Here is a 25,367-nt window from a genome sequence, read left to right as displayed (position 1 = left end):
ATTTGTTAAATTTCTGGACTAAAATCCAGTTTGAAATTTTAACAGGTTTCCTGCTGAATGATGAACTGCTCATGTCTTTGCCTTAGTTTCCAAGCCATGAAGGGTTCCTTATAAATGTAAGTTGAGCTAAACAGGGATTATAATAAATCAGTGGAAATAAATGGATACATGAAGCACTTTGCAAAGCTAAAAGGATTGGAGGGATTGTAAATTAAATGTTTATTACAACTGCTATCTGCCAAGATTCTGTATAACTCACTCATATACATGAACTGTAGTTGCATAAAGCCATTGAATTAACTCTCAAGGACTTTCTGAAAAATTCAAGGTTACATGAACTAGCCTACAGAATAACTGCTTGTCCTGACTTGATAACAGACACTAACAGAGCAAGAATGACAGTTTGATTCAGAGACAAATACAAGTCATTCTTGAATGCCTGGCTTCCATTTTACTGAGATGAGATAGCCATCTTTATAAAGCTTCATTGGTGAACATCCTGTCAGTTTAAAAGGTCAGACATTGCAAGTTATCAGCAAAAATGATGATGTACAGACCATTGGAAGAAAGAAAGATTTTATTATTTTCACTCACCTGTTATATATTTACTCTTCTGTCCATCCTCAACAAGCAGGAAGCTTGTGGAAAAGAATAAAAGATGTGCTGAATGGTGAACTGATTTCAGGTGTGATGCAGCATATTAGACATGAAGAAGGAGATGTTGAAAACCCTGTTGAGTGGGGTGAATATCTGGATTATTTTACCTTAAAATAATTTTATCTTTAGCAGAGAAATATTATAGGTTTATATATTTTTAAGTTTAATAATAACTTTAATAATTTATTAAGGCCACAGCAGTGCCTTATGAAGTATGGTAAAATGCAGAAAATTAATCTGCTTTCTCTGTTTCTGAAAAGCACACTGAGATGGAGGTTCCATCCATACAGCATAAATATCAACCAAGGGCTGCCTTCTTTAGCCAATTAAAAAAAGGAAAGAAAAGATAAAAATAAAGAAAAAAATAGAAAATATTTTTATTTGGTTTTGCCTATGATTTTTCTCTGATTCTATATAATGTGGTGGTTGACCCCTTCTGGCAGCTGAGCACCTACACAGTTCCTTGCTTACTCCTTGCCACCCCTACGAGCAGGGGATGACAATAAAAGACTGTCCTTGAAGATATTATCAAACAATGTCTTGAAGACATTGAGGACTGTAGCATACAGTTATATATCACTTCTGATCAAAAATGAGATTTCTAAACCACAATATCAGTATCAATTATCAAGTCATTGCACAGAAAGCTATTATATGGTAGTTTTTAAATGGAAGAATGTTTCTTGGGTTATGACACTGGTGTATGATACAAAGGTTCAGTTCTCTTTAAATAACTTGTGTGCCAGCCTTCCAGTGATTAAATGAGATATTTGGATTTCTTCTCTGACTTTTACATTGTGAAGATAAAAACATGCTTATGGTAGAAGAAGCTGTGTGACCATTCAAAGAAGCAGTTGTAAGTGCTAGTTCAGTGATTTTTAAAGGTTTAAAAGTAATCTTCCAGCAACAATGAAGTTGGAAAACTTTTTGAAATGTTATTTTGACAAAATGAAAATATTAGAATAAAACCAATTTTTAAAAAATGAAAGAATATTAAATTTTGTGAAAGTTTTTTGAAACTATATAAACAGCATAGTGATTTTTTGATGTGAAAATAGAACCATTTATTTTCTAGGATATTTTACTCAAAATTTTCAGAAAAGCACATGGGTTTAGAGTTTGTTTGGTTTTTTTTCAAAAGACACAACCATATATTCATACTAAATTCTGTTATCTGTGAGAATGTAAACCATCTAGATTCTACCAAAAGTTGCTTTTAATTTTGATTTTCTACTATAATGGTAGAAATATCACTGACATTCAGACTGCCAGGGTACCTTTACTTTGAAAGTATCAGTGGGCGAGATATTGTATTTTAAATTCTTAAGGCCTTTTTCCCATTAGAAAAACCTTCACCTATAAAATTCCCAGATAATCACTGATAGTTCCTGTACTTATATGACGAATTTCATCTCCCATTCAGCAAGAAACAACCACTACTTCAAAGCAGTAGCATGTATGGAGGTGATTATTCTGGGCATAGTGAAAAGATGACAGGACTATGGGACTTAGAGACCATTCTTTTGTGGTTTTCTTTTTGTTTTACCTTTAGTACTTGATGAGAGACATGGAAAGTCTATTGAGACAGAAGAAGTTCTTAACACTCACAAAAGAAATAACTGAACCAAATATTTAGAAACAAATAGAAACAAATATTTAGCTATTAAAAAAAAATCTTCAAGCAGTCCCATAATATTATCAAAAGAAAGCTAGTAGGACCTGTTAGTTAACATTGATGTAGGCTGCACTTGAAAACTGCAAGAAAGTTGGGCTACCACCTAAGACATGAACATTTGGGTATCAAACACAAATTTCCTCTTTTAGCTTAGCTGTTTCTAAGCAAATTTTTTGGAAGGAGGTTGAATTTCTTCTCTTTGGAGAAAGAATACATATATGTTATTCTTTTCCAATATTTTCTTCTAAATTGTAATGCAGAGTTTATAGCAGCCCTGAAGGCAGCTAAAAACTTACCATCTTAATCAGAAAAAGGCACAGTAAAATATTCGTTATCCTTTGGAAGATGAATAGTGTGTGAGTTATAAAGAGTTAGAGAGGAGGTGGTTATAGTTTGGCCTGCCGTGATTTTTGGGAGAGTGATTTTATTAGACACGAGGGTAGCAAGTAGGTGATTGTAATGCCTTTGAACTTTTGCTTTACTTATGGGATGCCTCTGGGCTCAGTAAAAGAAGGCTGACATTTTATGTGCAGTTTATTTGTACATACTGAGGACATGTTCAACTTATAGGTTGTACCAAGTGTCTTTTTCATGTATCCCAAGAGCCCACTTCTGTAATGAACATTGTGATTACCCTGATGCCTAAATCACTGAAGAAACATGAAAATAATGAAACTAAAGAAGAAACCATGTCATGAAACTAATCAGGTTTCTGGATCCTATAGTGATGGGAAAAATCTAAGAATGAAACAATCAGCAGGCAAAATTGTAATAATCCTACTTAATATTAAATAATTAATAAAGTATCATTTATCTTTATATGAAATAAAATATTTCCATATATTTTTAATCAATCAGCATTTTTAGAGTATCTCTTCAAGTGGATAAAACTATCTTCTAGATATACACCTCTTATGTTTTCTAACTTTGATTATTGTACGCTTTTATATTTTGAAGTATTTCAAAGTAAATTGAAACCCAGCATTCATATCTACTGTAGTGTTATATGTTATTGGAGTAGCTTTGTCAATCTTACTATAAAATTAGCTACTATAAGTACTCAAGATATACCCAGCTTCCTCTTACAGTTAAAAGCTACAAGCATATCTGAAATGCCAAAAGACTTTAAGAAAATTCCATATTCCTTAGCTCCAGCTGCATTTTTCTGTCTTTCAGCATATGTAACACACCAACTGATTCCACACAACAAGAAAGTAAAAAAAAATTAACCAGCTTAATGTTATACATAGTTGACTTGACAATGTGCCGCAGTATTTTTCAAACTAATGTCCTCTTTTAATATGTTACTATTTATGCATTTTCCCACAGTCTATTAATTACTTTTTTCTGAACAACGCAACACCAAAATATACAGTAATTTTTAATACTGTATCAGCTGTATTAATCCATATTCAAGAAGAATGTGATAAGATCCCAAAAAGACTGAGGCCTTGGGTAAAACTTAGCACAATTGACTACAAAGAGTCATGATGAATTTTATTTTCTATTATACCATTTTTGTATTCATGCTTTTTATGAAATAAAATGTTTCGTCTTCACAAGATGAACTACATTTTGTATTCTTTTCAGTAGGTGTTACTGCAAGACGTCAGGAAGAAAAATGCAAGCCCTTGAACATTATGACTCTTCTCAACTGTGTTGTTAAGAATCACTGGGATACAAAACTGCAGCTCAGTCAGCCAGTTCCTAGACTAGAAAAGATTATTTTTTTTGTCACTTGAAAAAAGTGATAAAAAAAAGAATATCATAAGTCAGCTAGTGTGAAGTAAATTTCATTATTGCTGAATAAATGTTTTAAGAGGAAAGAAATGTGCAAACAGGCAACAAGAAGATCTTTTTAGAACAAACTTCCTGGGTAAAAACATGCTAAGCATTGTCATACAAACTGTGTAGTCAGCAAGTGTTTTTCTGAGTGTTGTGCTTCATTTGATAGCAATAGTTAATGAGCTATCACAGTATGAAGACTTTATCTCAATTATGAACAAAACATCTTGCTTAAATAAACTTGCTTCTTAATAAGCAATACTGAAACTTTTCAACTGCTACAAAATACTGTACTTTGCTATAAGCTCAGTGCTTTTTTCCAGTTCATGAATGCCCACATACAATTTTCTTTAATTGTCTTTACTTAGAGCTCTAATTTTGTAATCTTAACAATAGATTTCTGTGTCAATCTTGTCTCAGCTTTGAATTACAATTTCCAGCAACTTTTACTGGAAAAATATTCTGAGCCAAATAAACTCCAAATCTAAGTCTTTATATTGCTTGTGAACTCAATAAAAGGAAGACTTAGACCTGTTGTGTGTGTCCAGAGGAGGGACACAAAACAGATAAGGGGGCTGAAGTGTCTCTCCTGTGAAGAAACCCTGAGAGAGTTGGCGTTGTTCAGGCTGGAGAAGTCTCTGGGAGATTTTATAGGAGCCCTTCAGTGCCTTGGAGGGCTGTATAATAAAGATGGGGACAGAATTTTTAATAATGATAGGAAAAAGGGCAGTGTTTTTAAACTAAAAGGGTGTTGACACAGACTAATATAGGGAAGGAATTTTTTATGACGAGGATGCTGAAGCACTGGCGCAGGTGGCACAGAGAGGTGGCACATTCCCCATCCCTGGGAACAGATTGTACAAGGCTCTGACCTATCTCTAGATCAAAGTGACCCTGCTCATTGCAGGTTGGGTGGACTGGATGAGCTTTAAAGGCTCCTTACAACCCAAATGCTTCTATGATCCTATGGTTCTAAGTCAAATTATTGGAGAAAGGAGTTTGTTTGATAGAACATATTCAGGAAACCAATATCTCGAATATCCAAACAATAATGTTATTAATCAGCAGTTTGTATGATCAAAAGTCTTGTCCATACCAGTTCTTAAGAAATCTCAGGATATCTATCTCTTTTCTCTTCTTATTTGAATTTTTTTTATTAAGACCTATCCAAATATATTAGCTTATGTCTTTAACTCTGCAAATCTGAACACATACATTGATGTGTATTAACCACTGATGTCTCCCATTGTTGGCTATTAAGATATTTCATTTTGTAAAAATCAAGATGCTAATTCATTAAAGACACTGCTTTTATCTCCTATTTCTCATGCAAAAAAAAAAAAAAAAATCACTTTTTTTTTTTTTTTATTTACCATGTGTGAGTTTATTCTCTACATCAGAATTTTAGAGGGTAAGGCACAACTATTTATGCTAGGAAAAAACAAGTCCAGGACTACAAATTCATACAGTCTGAAATTGAATGGGCTCATTAAACATTTATCTTTGAGCTTATATCTTTGAATACTTAGCAAGAAACATGATATATAAGTGTATATCCAGCACTAAGTTAAATTTATTTAGTACAATATCTCATTTCTTCCTAAGCTGATACAAAGTTCATACTCAATAAATCCTCTAAATGATGAAAAATGTGTGCTATATAGAGGCTTGCTTTTTAATTTTATATTTTGCAAATATAAAATGCTTTATTACTATTTTTACACTGTGATATTAAGAATGTTATTCACTTAGTATCTTATCTAAACCAAAACATTTGAATTTTTGAATCAACTGGCTTGATTTTAATGTTGGGATGATTTTCTTTCAGAAACACTGGCCACAGCAAGGGAGTTGGAACCAGACAATCATTAAGGTCCTTCCAACTCCCTACCTAAATGCAGTTATCTAAGTGTTATTATTCTATTTGAGTGTCATCAAACACACGAGTAGGTTGCCCAGAGAGGTCACATAGTTTACATCTCTGAAGATATTAAAAATCTCCCTGCGTGTGACTCTGGACAACCTGTTCTAGCTGTCTCTGCCTGAGCAGTGGGCAGAATTAGATGATTTGAAGAGGTCTTTTCCAGCCTCCATTGTACTGTGATTGATTCTGTGATTCTGATTAATTGCTTTTTCTTAAGACAAGAGAATTTATATTTCTGTTGTGCATTATCTTTATCTGAAGAGTGGGATTGTTCTTTTTACTATAATACATCTAGTTTAAAAGAGAAATTAACCTTCTTTTAAATTAAAAAGTCTATAACAGTACTCTGTAACCAAATTGACCCTTTGGGTGAAGTTGTCATAAAACTGATTCTAATAAACTCTGTCAGAAGGAGGAAGTCTGTACTTATGTCTTCAGCCTGTAATAATAACTGATGGTGTGATCCAGAGACATAAAAATCTATTTGCTTTGCCCTAGCAGCTGCCTCATTTTTATGATATAAAAACTGCACAAAGTCATTAATTTTGCTAATAATCATATTAAATCCATAATAACTTGAACAACAGAATAAAAGAAATTCAAAAGTGATGAAGATAAGGTCTGGCTGAAAGTTGGTTGCTACGTCAAAATACGTCTACAACATGCCATGACAAAGATATTCACAGAGCCTGCAAGTCTTTGATCTAGTTGTAATCCAAAACTGGGGTACATGTCTTGGTATGAAAATAATAGAATCATAACATTAAAAACTCATAAAATAATTTGACTCTCATGCAACCCCTCTGTAATGAGCAGGGTCAGCTTCCACTAGACCAGGTTGCTCAGAGTCGTGTCCAACCCAGCCTTGGAATGTTTCCAAGGATGGGACATCTGCCACTCCTCTGGGAAGCTTTTTCTAGTATTTCACTGCCCTCATTGTTAAATCTTCCTTATATCTAGTCTGAATTGCAGTTTATAACCATTACCTTTTATCCTATCACTACAGACCTTACTAATATATCTGTCCACGTATTTCTTAGAAGGTCGGTAGTTCCAAGAGTCCTCCTTTCTAAACTTTTTAACAATTGGACAAACTTTTAACTTTTTTCTGTCACCTGGAACTTCACTTATTGCCATGATTCTTCAAGATGCCATGATGTAAAGCCCCAGACTCACTTGATGAGCTTCCTAAAGGAGCTTAGGTTTTTTATACTCTAAGGCAGGCTCACAGAAGAAACATGATGTTCTCAAGAAGTTAAACAGCAAATTAAAGAACACTGCTTGATTTCCAGCATGATCCCAGCTCCTGGGTCCTCTCACCCAGGTGAAACCCAGGTGTCACTTCACTGTGCCAGTGACTGACAGACACTCTGGGCTGGAATAGAGGTTTCCAGGGCAGGCAGGGTGTGGAGCAGTGCACATCCCGCTTTTCACAGAACATGCTCTGCCACCTACCCACACACCACCCCACTCCTCCAACACACACACACCCTTTTGTTGTTTTGAGACAGTAATCATTTTCTCCTGCCTCTCACACATGGAGTTTCTTTCCCACCACATCAAGCCAATTTCCTTGGAACTCTGGGATGATGCATCTCATCACATGCCATAAAAACTTCTAATAAAGACATTAAATTTTCAGTAGGAAAAAAAATTAGATGAAACACCCTAATCTTGACAATCTCATGGTCTCTTCAGATATTTCAAAGCTATAATGTTTTAAGGTAAAGGTACTGCTCTAAGTAATATACTGAAGTGCTTACAAATACTACCTCCATCCAATTTCCTTGAACCTACGTTAGGTTGGATAAAGTCTGACAATTCAATAGCCACTAGGAGTCACTTGGCATAACTTTTCATATGTGCATTACTTGAGGAAGATGTATATTTTAGGATGATTAATACATCATTTATAATAACAAGGTCAGACATAGATCACAGTAAATCCCTGTACCGGTACTAAAATTAGTGACATTTTGATTTAAAAAAGAAAATATTTTATACACATGTACAATTTCCTAGTAGTATTATCCTGTTATAGAGTTGTCTTGCAAGGGGATTATTGTCCAGTATAGATTATGGGAGATGCAACAAAATTTTCAACACATTGATAAGATTTTTCAGCCATTTCTCATTACAACACAAGTGCCTTTGGTGTAAAGATACACTAAAAGGTAAGAGCAGAGGTGCTATAGCAGGTAATGTAAAGACACTACAGTCCATCAGCAACTGATTTATACCAATTTCTAAAACTTAACTATGTCTTAACTAATGTAATCCCCTAGATACTCTATAAATAACACAGTCTGATCTCTTGTGTGAAAAAACAACTCCATCATGATAAAACAAATATTCTACTTTTATTAATATATGTCTGTGGGGAAAATTAAAATATACATTTACCGGTTTTGTTTCTTATGTGTGAAAATAAAAAGGTAAACACTGTTAAAAATCATTCTTTTTCTCTGGCCTGTTATGCGATGATGTTTGCTGTCAGCCTAAAGATAGATTCTCCATGTTCCTTGCAAGAGTAGAACAAAGTACTATCCATATTTCTCTTCCTTCATCTGCTACATAAGACCTGTGAAACCTGATGGATTTGAACAGCCTATTAATTTTCCCATGTCTTAGTATTTCTATCCCACTTTGTACACTCAGGTTTTGAGTACAGAAGTGACAGTACCACAATAAAAATCAGAATGATGAATAGTTTCAAGCCAGGCCCTTATTGTTCTGTCTCAAGTGCATTCAATATCTCGAAACCATCACATTCTGAAAGTTTTGAGATCAAAAAAAAAATCAATAAAGCACAACAACCAAAACGAAGTCAGAAAAGGACCTTTACCATATGTCTTTTACCTGGTTGATTTTATCTCCTGTGGCCCCAAATCTTGGAAACTCTCAGCCGTCTAATAACTGTATTGCACAGTCTTTTTTAATCATCTATTTCTCTCTCTATTGGCTTCATATCCCACTTTGGTGCAAAGATAGACCATCAAGCTACAGTATGTGAAAGAGAAGTAGTTTCATACATACAAATCACTTAAATCCAAGAAAATGTAGCTGTGTTTTTTAACTACAGGTTTGGTTTTGTTAAATAATTTATTACCTTAAATATTATTTGAACTATTGTGTTCTCATTAAATTAAAAAAATTGTGTTCCCTTTATATATTTAATATACTAATTTTAAAGGCTGCTACACTACCAATGAAAAATGTATATGTAATATAAAACTTTATTGCTAAAATGCAGTGGTGAGCTATAGGAATGTATGCTTCCTAAAAATATTTTCTGTGCATTAATTATATTTGTAAACTCATCCATAAAAACAAATTGAAAAACAAAATCTTTTTTTTTTGTATTTTCCTTACCGTAACTAGTTATTATTACATTGAGAAGAAATAAAGGAAAAAGATGGAGAATTCTATTAAATTGTTATTTCAGTTTACTGGAGTTCATTTTTTCTAGACATCCCACACATCACTGTGAGAAATAACAGACTTTAATTCCTCTGTTGGCCAAATCCTCACATTCACAGGCACTGTGTGGGTGTTGTACATAAAAGTTTTTCAGTCACTCTTCTGTGGACACAGAGTAACAGAGGCTGTTATACCTCTCCCACAGTCTGCCTTCCCTGTTGTCCAGAGGACTTATTAGAGTTCTTTCTGAATTTTCAGATAAAGCATTTTGGATTCCCTAACACTGAATGAATTTTGCATTACGCAGAAGAAATCTCTTTTTCTACATTATACTCTTAATAAAATAAATCAATTTTTAATTCATGGCATATTTTAAGAAAAACATGCCAAGCTGAACAAAATTAAAACAAAAAAAAAAAAAGTTCTATTGCTTACATAATTTATAACCATCAATCTGAATCCTATGCTGTTGCTCAAAGCAGTATTGAAATGAACCCCTCAGTGTGCAGCAGCTCTTGAGTCCTACTGTACAACTGGGCTTAGCCAGAGTGGAATTTCCAAGGTCTAGCTTAAACACAAAAGAATTACAGCCTTAGACCATGAAAGGGGAAAAAGGAAACCTAAGACATGCTGAGTCAGAATTTCAGCTCATAGGTCAACACGGTCACACTAAGGTCTAATTCACATGAAAGTTTTCCTTCCCCTGTCAGCACTGATTTGGTATACTCTGTACATTAATAAGTACTAGATTTCTGTACACAGAGAGCAAACTATAACCTCTTGTAAGGAAAAAATAAAAGGAAGTATTAAACGTCTGTCATATAACAGAACCTTCAGTTAACTGAATCTTCTGCTGTTGGAGATACAAGACCTGGCCACTGATAAATTTTTCTCTTTGATACGTAGCTACATATTCCACAGGAAATATTATCTTTTATATCAACAGATGCAAATTTTCTTAGAAATGTATTTCACAATGAATTGCTTTCAGAGTGCAAAGGATGAGCAATGACTGGAGTAGCTTTGTAAAAAATATTGAAGAAATTGTTCTTTTTTAAATGATTCTTAACTCTGACAGATTTAGCATAATGCTCAAATAAGCATACAATCTCCATGCCAGCAGTGCCACAGTGTTTCCTCCTTATAATTTTTATACCTGCATCTGAATTAGAAATGTGAGAAATACAGTCATTAAGCATAAAGGTCTTCTACATTTAGGCTTGCAATTCTGATAGACCATGTCCTGCTGTAATCACCTAAGCAACATTCCAGAGATATGATTTTGGTTTTTTTGCTATTAAGTGTCCTAAAAAACAGCCCAGAAATTTTCATTTTTTACACTGCAAAAATATTTTGCTTTTTTGTAATGTTTTAAACCATAGTATGGTTTACCTGGTGGAATGTATTAAGTACTCATGATCTTTTTTACACTTAATTAGATCTCACAGTTGGTTAATTGCAACTTATTAGATAATATTAGGTTTCTGAAAAACATTTCTCTTGACAATCTCATTAGCTTATTTAGAGATTTGACAAGAGTTTTGGAGATTGATGAGCAACAGATGACTCAAGAAGCATACCAACACCAAGAGGAAACTCTGTGCCCATCGCTCAGGAGAATTAAACCACCTGTTGCTACAGAGGATCTAGAGACTACAAGACTGTGCAGAGATAAAGGCAGAGGCAAAGATATGAACTACAGAAATTAAGTGGGAAAGGATTCTGAGGAGAAAAAAAAAACCCTCCAAATCCATTAATCTTTCTTCAAACCACAACAAATGACACTTTATGATTCCCCAATGAAGCAGATGAAGCACAACTGAACACCTCAGCAAAATGATGCCTCAGATGGCTTTCAGTTGCATTGACTTGATCCTTCAGGGAAGACAGTAAAGGGAACAAGATAATGAAATCAAAGATAAATCCCAGGCAGGTGTTATTTAAATTACACACATATCTGTTGAGACACAGAACTAATGGATGTGCTCTCTGAAAGCAGCTGGCATTGTATCTCCTTGGGGTTTGGGACTGGTGCTGATGATAAGAGGAACTGTAGAGAAAAAGAACTGAGGAGAAGACTGAAAAGTGGCTGGTATGAATCCTATGCAATTTTAATATGTAGAGGGAGGTAAAACAAAACTACAACAGAAGTCAATCCCATACCAATGAATTGGAGGGAAGGATGCTAGGAACAGAAATAACACTCATATTGAGTAATCAGGGGGTTCTGACTGTGCCTGTTGTTATTAAAAGACTTATTATTTCTAAAAGAAATGTCATAAATATTTGTGCCCTAAATGTCAGCTTGACTGATGAGATGAGAATTTATACTGTAGGACTTGAAACCAAATACTCTGAATGAAAATATGGAAATAAGAGAAATTGGCAGTAAAAATTGTTTAATTGTAAATTGGGAGCAAATAAAGAAACAAAAAGTGTAGCGGAACAGCATTATTTTACCTATATATTAACTCGAAGAAAATAAAGGATAACATGTGGAGAATATCTGTTTGATTGAATTTTTTCTTTTAAAGGTATTATATGACCATATTGAATTAAATCCTATGGAAATAAAAACAAGTTATCAGGGAAACTGGACAAGAAAGTATTTTAAAAATATGTTGGAAGGACAAAGCTATTGAAGTGGTGAAAAAAGATTTATTAGAGCCATTAGAGTAAATACTGTGTAATGTATAGTACACATCTACAAAGCCTAGTAATACAATTCAGGTCTGTATTTTTATGACACTGATTAGAATAAGGTTTTTTTATAAATTACACTTGTCTCAACAATACATAATCACATCCTTCCAAGACAGCTAAAAAACTAAGCATTTCTTTTGATGTAATGCTGCAAATCATAAATGACATAAAAGTGTGAAATGAAAAATCTAGCAACCTGAAATAGTAGTGAAGGAGGATGGATCAGATCATCCTGCTGCAAAAATTTTGTATTGCTTAACTACTAAAATTACATAAGAGGTGGTGAAAAGACAATAAAAACTGTATTTCAGTGTTCTGAAGGATGGTTAGTCACACAGAAATCCCGATTGTATTAGCACTGACCCTGGAATACTGCATGTACTTAGGCAACAAGTCAAAGATGATGATAATTGAGGACTAGCAGTTCAGTAGATTGTTCTTGACCATTCTGTGCCCGCAGATACAGCCAAGGTACTGATTAGGCTTCACAACAGACTGTCACCCTTCTTGAATCATTTTAACATAATTATGCTCCTTCAGCTATCATTTCCCTGTATTTGGCATGGACAAAGCCAATTTAAATGCATTTCCTGTAAATGGGCAATTTTCATAGGTATTGGATGTGGTCTTGGACGTTTAAAGTTCAATATCTTTGTCATAAGATGGCTTTTGCATGGATTTACAATTTTGTGCTTGTTGGGGAGCTTAGCTGAGTATTTTAACATTCAGGTTCTTATTCTTTGCAACGCTTCCCTAGTATAAAAGCCAGAGAGAAAAAGAGAAAGTGACTACATGTCATATGTATTCTTTCTTATTTTTTTAACCTTTTTTCTAAGAATTTAATTTTTTTGTATTTTCTTGATTTTCCTCTTCAGTAAAGGCAGAAATATGTCTTTGTGTTTGTGTATATGTGTAAAAACCAATTTTCACACATTTGGATTGTGATTAAAATGAAGGAATTCAAAGCATTTTCAATAGCTGAGCAATTGTAAGAAATTTTAACGCTCTCTAAAGTGACAAAAACAACAATATACCTGGCAAATACTTGAGAGAGAAACAACAGTTCTCACTGTATCAGTTTCTTTGATTTTACACACCACCCACAGTTACCTTTCTCTTGGGACAAGAACATAAAACAACTCCAGGCTTACACCACAGTTCATTCAGACAATAGGGAAAAGTTGGGTTGACAAATGACAAATTTATATAATAGACTAGTACTATAAGTATATTGTTGCAGGGTTGTATTATAATATAGTAACTCAATAACTAAGAAAAAGTGTGATCATGATAAAAGTTTTAATTTAGATGTGATGCTAGGTTTTTGTACTAGATTTATAGACAAGACTATATATAAACAGAAACCATAACTCTTGCAGAGCAAGAATCTGGAATGTTCTAAGCTTTTGAATCAACAATAATGATCATACTAAATGTGTGGAATCTTTTAAAAAACACATACAATGCTGCCTTTTCTTCCTCCATGAATAATTATGGGCCTTGCTACTTTTCACACAAAAGCTTTTAGCTCTGTTGCATCAAAATAATTGAGAAAAACTGTGTAATTGCTGCATAAATGTAAATTCATCACTCACCAGAAAATGCCAGTTATGGAAATCCTAGTGCACAGATCTCTAGTAATAACTGTATTTTCAAAATTCAGTTACAGTCTTTTATCATCTGTTTATATAGATTGTATTTATAGGTATTTTGTAAAAATATTGAGTGGTCTGACATTTTTTTTCCAGTTTGTAATTTCATCTGTAGCCTTTATATCTTTATTATACTTCCACAAATTATATTTAGTTTCATAGCACTCAACTGCTTTGTAGTGTTCCTTTATAGTCATCCAATGTAATTAGAGTATTTGCTGGGTTTTATAAGGTATTCAGTGTTCCATATTTCCAGAATTTCTCTCTCCCCACCCAAAACTATTTTGTTTCTCTACCTAAAACTTTAAAAAATTTTACAATGTAGAAACAATTGTCTCTACAGAAGATTAGTATAGAGGCAGAAGAAAGCTCACATTTCCCTCTAATCCTACCTCACCACTTAAGAATTTAAAATAAAAGCCCTTCTCTAAAGGAATCAAACAAATTAGTTATCTTTCATAGAGTCAGTGACTCAGTTCATGCTAACAGAAAAACACAGATTTAAACTCTGTTCTTAACATCATCCTCTTATTACATTTCAGGTCTTTGAGGGAGTGAAACTCTATACAGTAGTGTCATGTCAATTCACCTTGGGGTATGATTGTGCTAAATTGTGCAGTGTTGAGTTCTGCCTATTTTGTTACTTTTTCAGTTAAATTTAACCCTGTCTGATGACCATCTTTACTTCCTCTTGGTGTCATAACTTTCTAAAATGTAATAAATTTTAATACGCAATTTAAAATCTGTGAGAGATCCAGTGTTGTTTCTTTAAAACAGAAGAGCTTTTGTTATAGGTAGCACTCACACATAGATTTGTCTAATTTCCCCTGATGTGTGTGCAAACCTGAATAAAGATATTAAGTTATATATCCTCCTGAGAAGCTAAACCAAAGTGCTTTAAGGGTATGTTTGAAAATTGATCATAAATATGGGCCTTCTCTTCAATACATCGTGACTGATCAACAAGGATGCAAAGTGAAGCTTATTAATTCAGAAACTGTCTTACTGAAGGCTGTGGGTATTAAATTACAAAATGCTCATTTTCTTTTTCTTAATGGAATTTCTTAAAGCACATGAATAATAGAAAAAATTTCCCACATTTAACCCAGTTTTATTCCCAGAGTATTCCCAGTTTAGCCTATTTGAAAAGATGAATTGTCATTAAAAGCAAAAGAGGGGTAAGATAAAGGCAGCAGTAATGGAATAATATATTTAAGGTCTGAGTGACTGGGGGTTTGTTTTGTTCCATGAGATTTTACTTGTTTTGGAGTAAAAGGTCAGCAGAACAAAAACCGTTTTCTTTATCCTGCTATTTCTACATAATATTCAAAGCTAATGAATGGCTTTGACTAGTACTAAAGGACTGGAAATTCAACAGGAAAACTGAAAGGGAAAAGGAAATTACTTCTCACATTCAAATAAACATAATTTGAGAAATTAAGGGACAAAAAACTGTTGAGTACAAAATAAACATTTAATCCTCTGAGTTGCACACAGACATATCTTTCAAAGACACAAAATTAAAAATGCATGTAACTGAAGTCATCTCTCACTCATTAATAAGCAGAAACAGGTATTTTAAAAGCAATTTGGTGAAGGGTTGATTTTAGGTTTTCTAGGTAAACTGTGTTCTACAATATTTAATATCACTCATCATGTTTTCCTTGATAGAAATTGAAAAACCAAAAAGGATGAAACTAGTTTTAGTATTGGTATGCTTAAGACTCATTGACTCAGGTAGTTTATATTCATCCTCAAAGGCATTCTCCAGGCCAAATTCCCTTATCACCCCCTCTGGCTCAGAGTCTGAGACTGTAATTGGACATCGTGGGAGTGCTCATCTGGAGAGAATGTCAAGTCTAGTCAACATCCTCGGATGTAGTTTCAGGCAGTCTAGACCCAGATGCTCATTAAGACACTTTCCAAAGAACACACCCCGCTGTGCCCTCAAGCTGGGCTGTGGAGTCAGTGTACCTGTGACTCAACACAGAGGAGCTCTGCAGATGTTTGCTGCTTCCTTCTTGTTTCACCACTACAGTGGCAAAGCTGAGAATGCTCACAGGAACCAAAATAGTCTGATTTTTCACCAGAGGCTCTGTTCTTGGAGTTCCTGCTCCAGTACTGGCCAAGAGACAAGACAATAGCTGAGTTGTCTTTCAAGCAGAAGATGTAAAACTTTCAATTAATAGGTAAATCGTGACATGCCTGCATAAAAACATAGCAAAAGTGCACACAACTCTTGCCACTTGACACCCACTCAACTGAATTTAATGCACTCATGATTTGTTCTTTTGTTCCTTGTCTTCATTCCAACTATTCATTTTTGAATGAGCATCTGTCCTGCTCATAATCATTAGGAGAGCCAGCCCTGGCTCAGAAGTAAAAACAATTAAAAAAGGAGATTGACTCTTTAACCTTTACTCACACAAAAAAAAAGGCCACCCTAATACACATGCCTCCCATGTTTCCACGTTGGTCCAGGTTTGTCCAGAAATATTTTATTTCATTCAAGTCAGCAGTGAAACTAATTGCTGAGTAGACAAGTGGAACAACATTTCCTATAACTTACACAGATGCTTAACTCCTCATCCAGGTTCTAGCAACCTTGATCTGCGATGACATGTTAGAAATGCAGTTCAACAGGGTCATTCATATAAAAATGTCTCTACAACTGCTTGGAAGACAGATTCACTCCCAGCTTTTCTTTTCATCATTTCTATTATCACTCTAGGTCTATTATAGGAGAAACTTGTTTTCCAATCCCCCTTCCAAATGCACCTAAATTTTCAGGTAGAATGCATTTTACAGCAAAGTTGCACCTTAAGAACAGAAGATTGGAAATATTGTTTATAAGTTTATACTTTTAAACTTATAAACTTGTTTATACTCCAGTAATGAAGCAATCCTAAGGAACAGTCCATCAGAGCATTGAAGGATCTCCCTGATTTCACTTCAAAGAGGCATCAGTAAGGCAAAGCCAGTGCAGACCTGAGAAAATATGGCATGCATACAAAATAATTTTGAGCAGAAGTCACAGCCATCAGCAAATACATTTCTTTATTCCCACTAGGCTAAGAAAATTATTTATTAGTTCTTAGTACAGAGAAACTGAAGAGAGGGTTGCTCAAACCAGTGCAATACTCCAAATGCTTGCCCAGTCTGTACAGTAAGAATAGTCACTAGGACTAAAAATCAGTTCACTTACTGTGAAATGACATTTTGACCTTTCTATTTTTAAGGATATTACTTATTAGTATTTCCAAATAAGTTATGGAAATTACAGTGAAAGCAGCATATTTTATCTCTGTTTTGTTGGGTTTAAAAGAGTAAACTCAAGGATCTTGGTTTTGAAGTCACTGCTAACATTTCCACTGGTTCAGACTTAATAAAAAATATCAAAAAACAGTAAAAAAATTGCACAGATGCATGTAATATTATATAGCTATACCATTCACACGACATGGACAGGATCAAAGACAAAGTCACAATACAGATATTCTGTTGGCAAAGTAATAGCAGCAGAAGGAAGACAGAGATGATAACAGTCCAGAGGAGATAACTAATGAAGAAAAGTAGGAAATGAGGCTATATCAGGTTCTGAGTACACAAATCCATGAAAGACTGCATATGACATGAAAAGGTTTAGCTATCAATGCAGAGAGGGTAGAATTCATCAACAGTCATGAAAGAATTGGGTAATTATATTAAAGCTAAAACAAGAGGTTTTTAACTAGTTTTTCTGGATTTGCTAGTTTTATTTACACAGAATAAACAACCTGCTATCAAAAACTTTTTGTTTTGTTTATTATTTTAGACATACTATTCCCTCTGGTGCGCAAAAATTTTTATGTAACTGTGGTTACAATGATATCTCTGAACCCAGACATACCTGAAAATTATCAATAATTAATTAGAACCAGTCCCTGGGTTTTCCCAGATGCACCTACAGTATTTTCTGTTTGATAAAACTCTTTTTACCTTATGCACAATAAATTCATTCCCATGCAGGTTACACCTCAAGCACTTGATTGCAGTTTACCAAAGTAAACTATACACAGCTTTCTAAAGGCTTTTTCCCCTCATATTTTTATGAAATATAGACCTTAATATTAAATAAAAGAATAAGTCTGTACTGACCTTAGTCTTATTAGCATGTTAAAAGAATTCTCATTCTAAGAGCTTAACACCATGTGGCTTTTTGGGGTTCATTATCTACAGAAGTATATTAAAAAACTCAAACCAACAAATCAAAAAATATCACTATAGCAAGGGAGCTGTCCCTGGTCCACGTAGCCCCACAAGAGTGTGAACTGAAAGAAAATGAACAGTGGAGACAAAAAAAGGAGGTGATCTGGGGAGTAATGAGAAAAGGCATGAGATATCTATAAATGTGCATCCACAGAAATGACATTGCACACATTTTGGTATTCCTTCCCTTCCAAATAAGCAAGTTGGCAACTGGCTTTCCGCAGAGTATTGACAAGGGTAACAATTCTGCATAGTGCATTGCTGTTTGTTCTGAAATAGTTTCTGACTATTGTAATTGACGTGTGAAATAAGCCAACAGCGCAGCAGAAATGTCAAAGTGCCATGAGGTCTTATTACGAGAAACTCATGAGCTGCTTCATTAGTTCACATCAAGACTCAAACAGAGTTTTGATTAATTTTTGTTTTAAAGTCATATAGTTAATCTTACATATGAAGGCAAATTGCCTGAGAAAGTATTTCTTCTTCCATACATAATTAAATCAATACTCACTCATGTAGAAGCAAAATCAAACATCATTTTTGTTATACAAATTAGTAATGAAGGAGATCCATAAAGACTGATAGACTACTGGTAAGGGAAGGGTTAATTTTAGCACTCTTCCTTTCTACTCCCAACGGCACTGAAGAATGTACAGAGAAATTAAATAGTTTTCACTATGAAATTCTTTGTAGTTTTTTTCAAGTTAGTAAGAGTTAAATACTAAGTTTTGGGTTGTCTCTCGTCAATCACATCAAAGATTGTTAACCACTCTTTATTTCTTGTAGTTATGCAGAAGAACAATGTTACTGTGCTTTGAGTTTAAAAAATGGAAGTCTAAAAACATGTCCTTATCATTTAATTGCCCAGTGTATTTATCACCACAGAAATACGCCCACATGTTATATAATCTGCCTATAGTCACAGGTCACAAATGCTTCTGCCTTTGGCTAAAATGTTTTCTTCTAGGTATTGAAAAGTCACGATGTGAACACAATAAACTGAGCAAAAATGCTAACTCAAACAACTGCATGGTGCTGCCTACTGCTACCCTTAAATACAAACAGTAATAGTTAAACTTCTCTGCACTTTTTACTTTCCAAAGCAATCACACAGTGTCCCATTAACCTGATTTCCCTACATACATTGGGCTGTATTGCTGAAGTTAAAAGTTCCCACAATTTTATGAAGAGCTGTGCTGAAATATGATTAACATGTTTTTCAGTGGAAATTATGGCCTGTAGACTCTTACTTTCTCTCTCACAATCCTGTTTCGATCGGTTAGATTCTTTTTGTGTTGTCATAGCAATGGGCAGAAACCTTAGCACCCTGATCAAAATTCCCTGACATCCATCTTAAGAAGACCTCTAAACAAGCAAGCACTTGCTCTCCTTACTACAATTCCTGACTTTTTCATCTATATCAGAAGTAATCCCATCAGAAAAAAGTGGTTCCCTACTCTTGAACAACAACAAAGGATGGTGAAGAATTTTTTCCCATTCTGGAAGGGATCAAGCTTTGTGTGGCTGCTAGCCATGTACACCCAAAACCATGTGGGGGTGACAGATGTGAACTTCATTACAGGTGTTTCAGTATCTTGGCAATTCTTCCAGAATATGCTTGTTTGAGATTTGGGATTTTATTTTGATTTTTGGCATCACTTTTCTGATTTATTGATGAGAAGTCATTAATTTTTCTCTTCCTAATTAAACACCATTGAATACTCCAGTTCCTACTTAGTTTCTGCCTAAATTATATTGAATATTGAAAGATAGATATACTGAAACAAACAGCAGAAATCCAAGTTTCTTATGTTGGTCAAAGTTTCAGTCAAAGTTTTTTACGTTGGTCTTACATAAACCACGACACTGTATTTGGAAAAGATAAAGGAGGCATGAGGGATGCCAGTAAAACTGGGATAAAACAGTGCATTATGTTGTGCATGTGGATACTCTAGATCAACTCTGTTTACAGACTTTCAAGAAACAATAAAGCAAGACAGACATGGCCATACTTGGATATAGACATTTTTGGGGGGGTTTTTCATCATCTTTTGGAATGACATGTATGCAAATCAAAACCTACCTCTGAATAAGATTTGGGTTTCAGCCAGGAGAAGAGGAGGCACCAGAAAGACCTTACTGCAGGCTTTCATTACCTACAGAGGGCTAAAAGAAAGCTGAAGGGGGAGTTTTTACAAGGGCATTTAGTGATAGGACTAAATGGGGGAATAGCCTTAAACTGCAAAAGAGTAGGTTTAGATTCAATATTAGGAAGAAATTATTTCCTGTGATGGTGTTAAGGCACTGGAACAGGTTACCCGGGGAAGTTGTGGAAAGTCTCTCTGCCCATAGGGGAGGGAGTTAAAACTAGACGATCTTTAACATCCCTTCAAACCCAAACAATTCTATGATTCTGTGACCCCACTATCCTTATTGTGAAAGTTAAATAGTTATAAAGGAGTGAAATTAGGAACTGATGTAATATTTACATTAAAAATACCCAAGCAGAGTTCAGTGGGAAACTTTGCCTCATCTTTGCCTTTAACAGTGTATAATGGCACACCAATAGGTAGACATCCAAAATATCAAAAATCTTACTCCCAGAGTAAGAGTCTATGAGAATCAGGACCTGATCAGCTGCACAATTTCTGGTCAGAAACAGAATTAAGACTATTAATCATATAAAGAAATATATAACTATATTATATACTAATGATTTATTTAGTGATATTTTATTAATAATACTGTATTCTTTCCTGCAGTACCAAACAGATAGGTAGATAAAGAGTGCAAGTCTTGGTGTTTTATACAGTGCAACAATTCTACTATCAGCTAAAAAGATGGAGGCAAGAATGAGTAATATTTTTTATTTGGTGCCTATATGAATTAAACAGTGAATAAGTGTCATGTAAGGTAGTCAATTAGCAAATTCTTTTTTCCTAAGTAAAAATTATTTACTAGAATTTAAATTTATATGGTAACTTTATGTCACCCAATTACCAATTAATGGAATTGTATAAATCTAGATTCCTATACTTTACACATTCATTTTTATTTCTTTAATAATATGAAAAATAATTAGTTTTACACCTTAAATAAGTGATAATGTATAGAGGCAATTAATCATATTATATGCTAGCAAGTAGGAAAAAATGTACTGTATAATGCCTGAAGACCACGTACACTAATGTCTGGTGGCAAACATGTGTGGACAGCCCGTGAATAAGATTCAAGATACATCCAAATATGGTTCACATTACTTTTCTCAAATTACTTTAGTTACACCTCTGAACTTAATTCCAAGTCTTTATGTTGCTTTCTTAATTTAAATTACATTAATTTAGCAGTATTTCAACAGAGTCCTGTGCAGTGGCAGAATCAAATTATAGAGAAAGTCATATTTAGAAGGAGTACTATTAATCCTTCTTTCACAAGTAGTAATATTAAATCATTATATCTAATTTTGTTATTCTAAAAGATATTCTTAACTAGAAACATTCTATAACTAGTGATTGCATGTTCACCTAAGGAGTCCAGTAAGGAAATCTGAGAACATTAGAAGAAAATTACATTATAGACAAGTATAAATACTGTATCCTTTACTGACTTGTCAGTCATTTGCTCTATACATAAAACACCTATCAAAGATTTTTCTCATTTAGATAGCTCTGGCCTGGACACTTCAAGAAACATTACAGCATGTGCCAGTTATAAGGTCTGAGGGAATTCCAGCCTCTGGAAATTTATTTAAGAGCACACCTGCCATTCCAGATGTATAAGGAATATGGCTTATTCCCACTGGTCCACTCTTCCACAGCATCTTGTGGTGGTCCTCACCTCAAATAGCAATACTTCATCCTGCCCACAGAAAGAAGAGGATGACAAAATAATCCTTACAGAGGAGGAGTAACAAGTCAAAATTTTGAATGCTAAGTAGACGGATATCTACTTGCAGTACATCTCTGCAGGAACATAAGAATCATAACGGATATTATTATCTATGTATTTATTTGAGAAGCACATTTCTTTTCCTCTGCAGTGATCAAATTTTCCTCATTTCTGTGAGCAGAAACAGTATTCTTCCTACTCTTTTCAGTTATTAATTAAGATAAACATTAAGGCAGGAATTTTAAGTGATGTGAAATGATCTAGACACGTAAATGCACTTGAACATCACATTAAATATCTTTGAAATCTGTTTGGTAAATATAGAAAGATCTTCAAATATAGCATCTAACAGTTGCTTCTTAAACAAAAGCCCTTCCTAGATTCCTTTCCTGTTTTAGCTCATTTAGAAAGGATGCAGATCTTACTTCAAGGAAGAATGAAGTCTGAATAAGCAAAATGAAAGCTCTTTTGCTAGCAACATGAGTGAAACACTGTCTGCATATCACTTGAGATTTTGGGACTTTATGTGCCTCAATCCACTGAATCAAATGGTGTGATGTGAAAGATGTGGAAAATTTCAAAGTCTTTTTTAAACCTTCCTTCTACAGTTTCATAAAGACATAATGAAGAGAGGTCAGATTTTAAAATAAGTAAATAAAAACCCAGATGACACATTTTATTACAGTTCAAAAATCAAAGCAAGGAGCATACTTATTCTTTTTATGAATAAAATTCTGTTTTGAATGAAAGAAGAAAGGTATTTAAGGCAGCAGCACCATCCTTATAATTAATTTGCTTTTCTTATTATTGAAAATAATATTCTTTTCCCCAGAAAAACTACTAAATAAGGTTTCTGAAATGTGTCTGTTTCCTACCTTTAAGTGCTTGGTTTAATTACAGTATGATCTGCACAATAGGAAAGAGATAAAACTTTGCCAATAAATTATGACACTTCAAAGAAAGAAAAGAGGTTATTTGATATAGAATTCTATGAGCTTCACCATACACAGGGGGGCCTCCAAGGCATTTGAATTCAGTTCAGGCCATTATAGATACATAGAATACTTGAATATATCTCAGTCTTGTTGAACACTTTTGAATATATTAGCTGAAACCAAACTGCTATCCACCTATAATAGAGATGTATTTGCATGAGTGATGAGAGAACTTCAAAAGGTTCAGAGTTCAGATTAATTTTGGTTCCTCAGTAAGAAATATCCATGCAGGTGGCATTGCAGCCTTTTGAACTTGCATTCTAATTTTCCTCTGGTTTCCTTACTGCTCTCTCAGAAATTCTCTCAAAACCTGTTCCAATCTTTCTTTTTTTCCTTCCTTTTTATTAATGTAGTGGTGTTGGAAACTACTTATTTTCTTTCATTATTATTGAATAGCTACTGCACTTCTTTTTTCCTTCATGGTTTTGGGGCTGATGTTCTGAAATGACAACTTTCTTCTGAAGTCTAGAATATTTGGAAATGAAACAATGAGGAAAACTCTTATGACCTGTACCGCAAGTCTGGAAATTCCTCCCAAGACTGAGCAGTGCTTTTGAAATTAACATGCATTGCAGCTCATGCCTTGCCATATGGCATTCTGAGCATACCTGGATGACAGGAATCCAAATACTCCTTCCATCACATCAAAGATTTCCCAGTCCCAAAAGAATAGAAATACTTCAACAGAACCTACCTGGCAAAACAGAGAGAGAGATACACATCGGCTGGCCTCTCTGACCCCTGAGTGAAATCAGGCTGCATAGGTGGATTGCTCCAACAGGAATTTTGAATTTAAAAAAAAAAATAAAAAAAAGGAAAAGTGAGGGTCCTGCATTTTTGGTCACAAAAACCCCATGTGAAACACTACAGTCTTGGGGAAGAGTGTCTGGAGTGCTGCCTGGCAGAAAAGGACCTGGGGTTGTTGGTTGACCCCTGGCTGACCACAATGCAAGGTGTGCCCAGGGAGCCAAGGCAGCCAGGGACATCCTGGCCGGTGTGGGTCAGGGCAGGGCAGCCACTGCCCCCTGCACTCAGCCCTGGGGAGGCCACACCTTGAATCCTGCTTCCAGTTCTTGGCCCTTCATTACAACAGGGACATTGAGGTGCTGCAGAGTGTCCAGAAAAGGACGCAGAGCTGGGGAAGGGTCTGGAGCACGAGTTACATAAGGAGCAGCTGAGGGTGCTCACCCTGGACGAAAGGATGCTCAGAGGGGACCTTATCACTCTCTGCAAGTCCCTGAAAGGGGATGTTAGGAGGTGGGTGTCAGCCTCTTCTCCCACATAACAAGTGGCAGAATGGAAAGTGGCCTCAAATAGTGCCAGGGAAGGTTTAGATTGAATACTATGAAAGTTTTTTCACCTAAAAAGGAAGCGTATCATTTCTTTTTGCCCGCTTCTAGAATTTCCTATATTCCTTGTCAGGCTTATGTGCAGATCAGTGACTGAATGGAAGTTCACTTATTACTGGAGGTTAAATAGACAAAAAGAAAAATTTTTGTGGACTTATGAAGCAACAATGAATCACTGACTGTTTTCTTTGAATATTTTCGTTTGCTTTTGTTAAGGAAGTAGGGAAAATGTTAGCCAGATTAGGGATAACAACTGGAATAAAACAAACTCAAAATGTACATAAAATATGGAAGTTACATTTAGATAGAAAATGAACCCAAGACAGAAAGAAGACTGAGACATAAAACAAGTATAAGCTCCCTGGGAAGCTACTTCCAAGCCTAGTAAACAGCCTGATTTTTATCCTGAAGAAATAAGAACCAAAGAACTGTATTTTAGACTTTAGGCACATCTAGATTTTCTATTACTTAAGAACAAATTAACAGAAACCAGAAAACAAATTTCAAATTTCAAGTCATCAGCAAGACAACCAAGTTTCTGCTTACTAGATAGACTGACATTTTCTCTCTAAAAATGGCTTTTATTCACATTACTGTCACAAAATCTCTAAAGTGTGCATTATATAACTTGTTTGCAGTCTTAATAGCCCCTTTTCAACACATGTGCTTTTGGTGCCATCCACAGGAGTTCAAAATTCTGTTTCAGCCACCCACACATGTTTAAGATCTCAGTGCTGTGTTACTATATTTCTGCATCTCAGTAAAACAAGTGATTGGTGTTTTACTAATAGCAAAACAACAAAGGGAATTATTTACATGGGACCCATCTGGGAAAGAGATGGTGAAGGTATTCTTGAGAACTAATTGCCAAACAGTCCTTGAGCTTTAAGGAAAAAATGGACTGAATTCTTGACAAGAAATTTGTTAAGGAAAACAGCAGCATTTTTAATTAGCATCAAAATAGGGGAACATTTTGGGAAAGCGAGTAAAAACATATTTTCAGTAGATCTGTTACAGAGGTAGCTTTGATATATGTCTCTGCAATGAGAAGCATGACACAGCCTTCCTTCT

The sequence above is a fragment of the Ammospiza nelsoni genome, chromosome 6 (genome assembly GCF_027579445.1).
Source record: "Ammospiza nelsoni isolate bAmmNel1 chromosome 6, bAmmNel1.pri, whole genome shotgun sequence".
Lineage (NCBI taxonomy): Eukaryota > Metazoa > Chordata > Aves > Passeriformes > Passerellidae > Ammospiza > Ammospiza nelsoni.
This window is presented reverse-complemented; position numbering follows the sequence as displayed.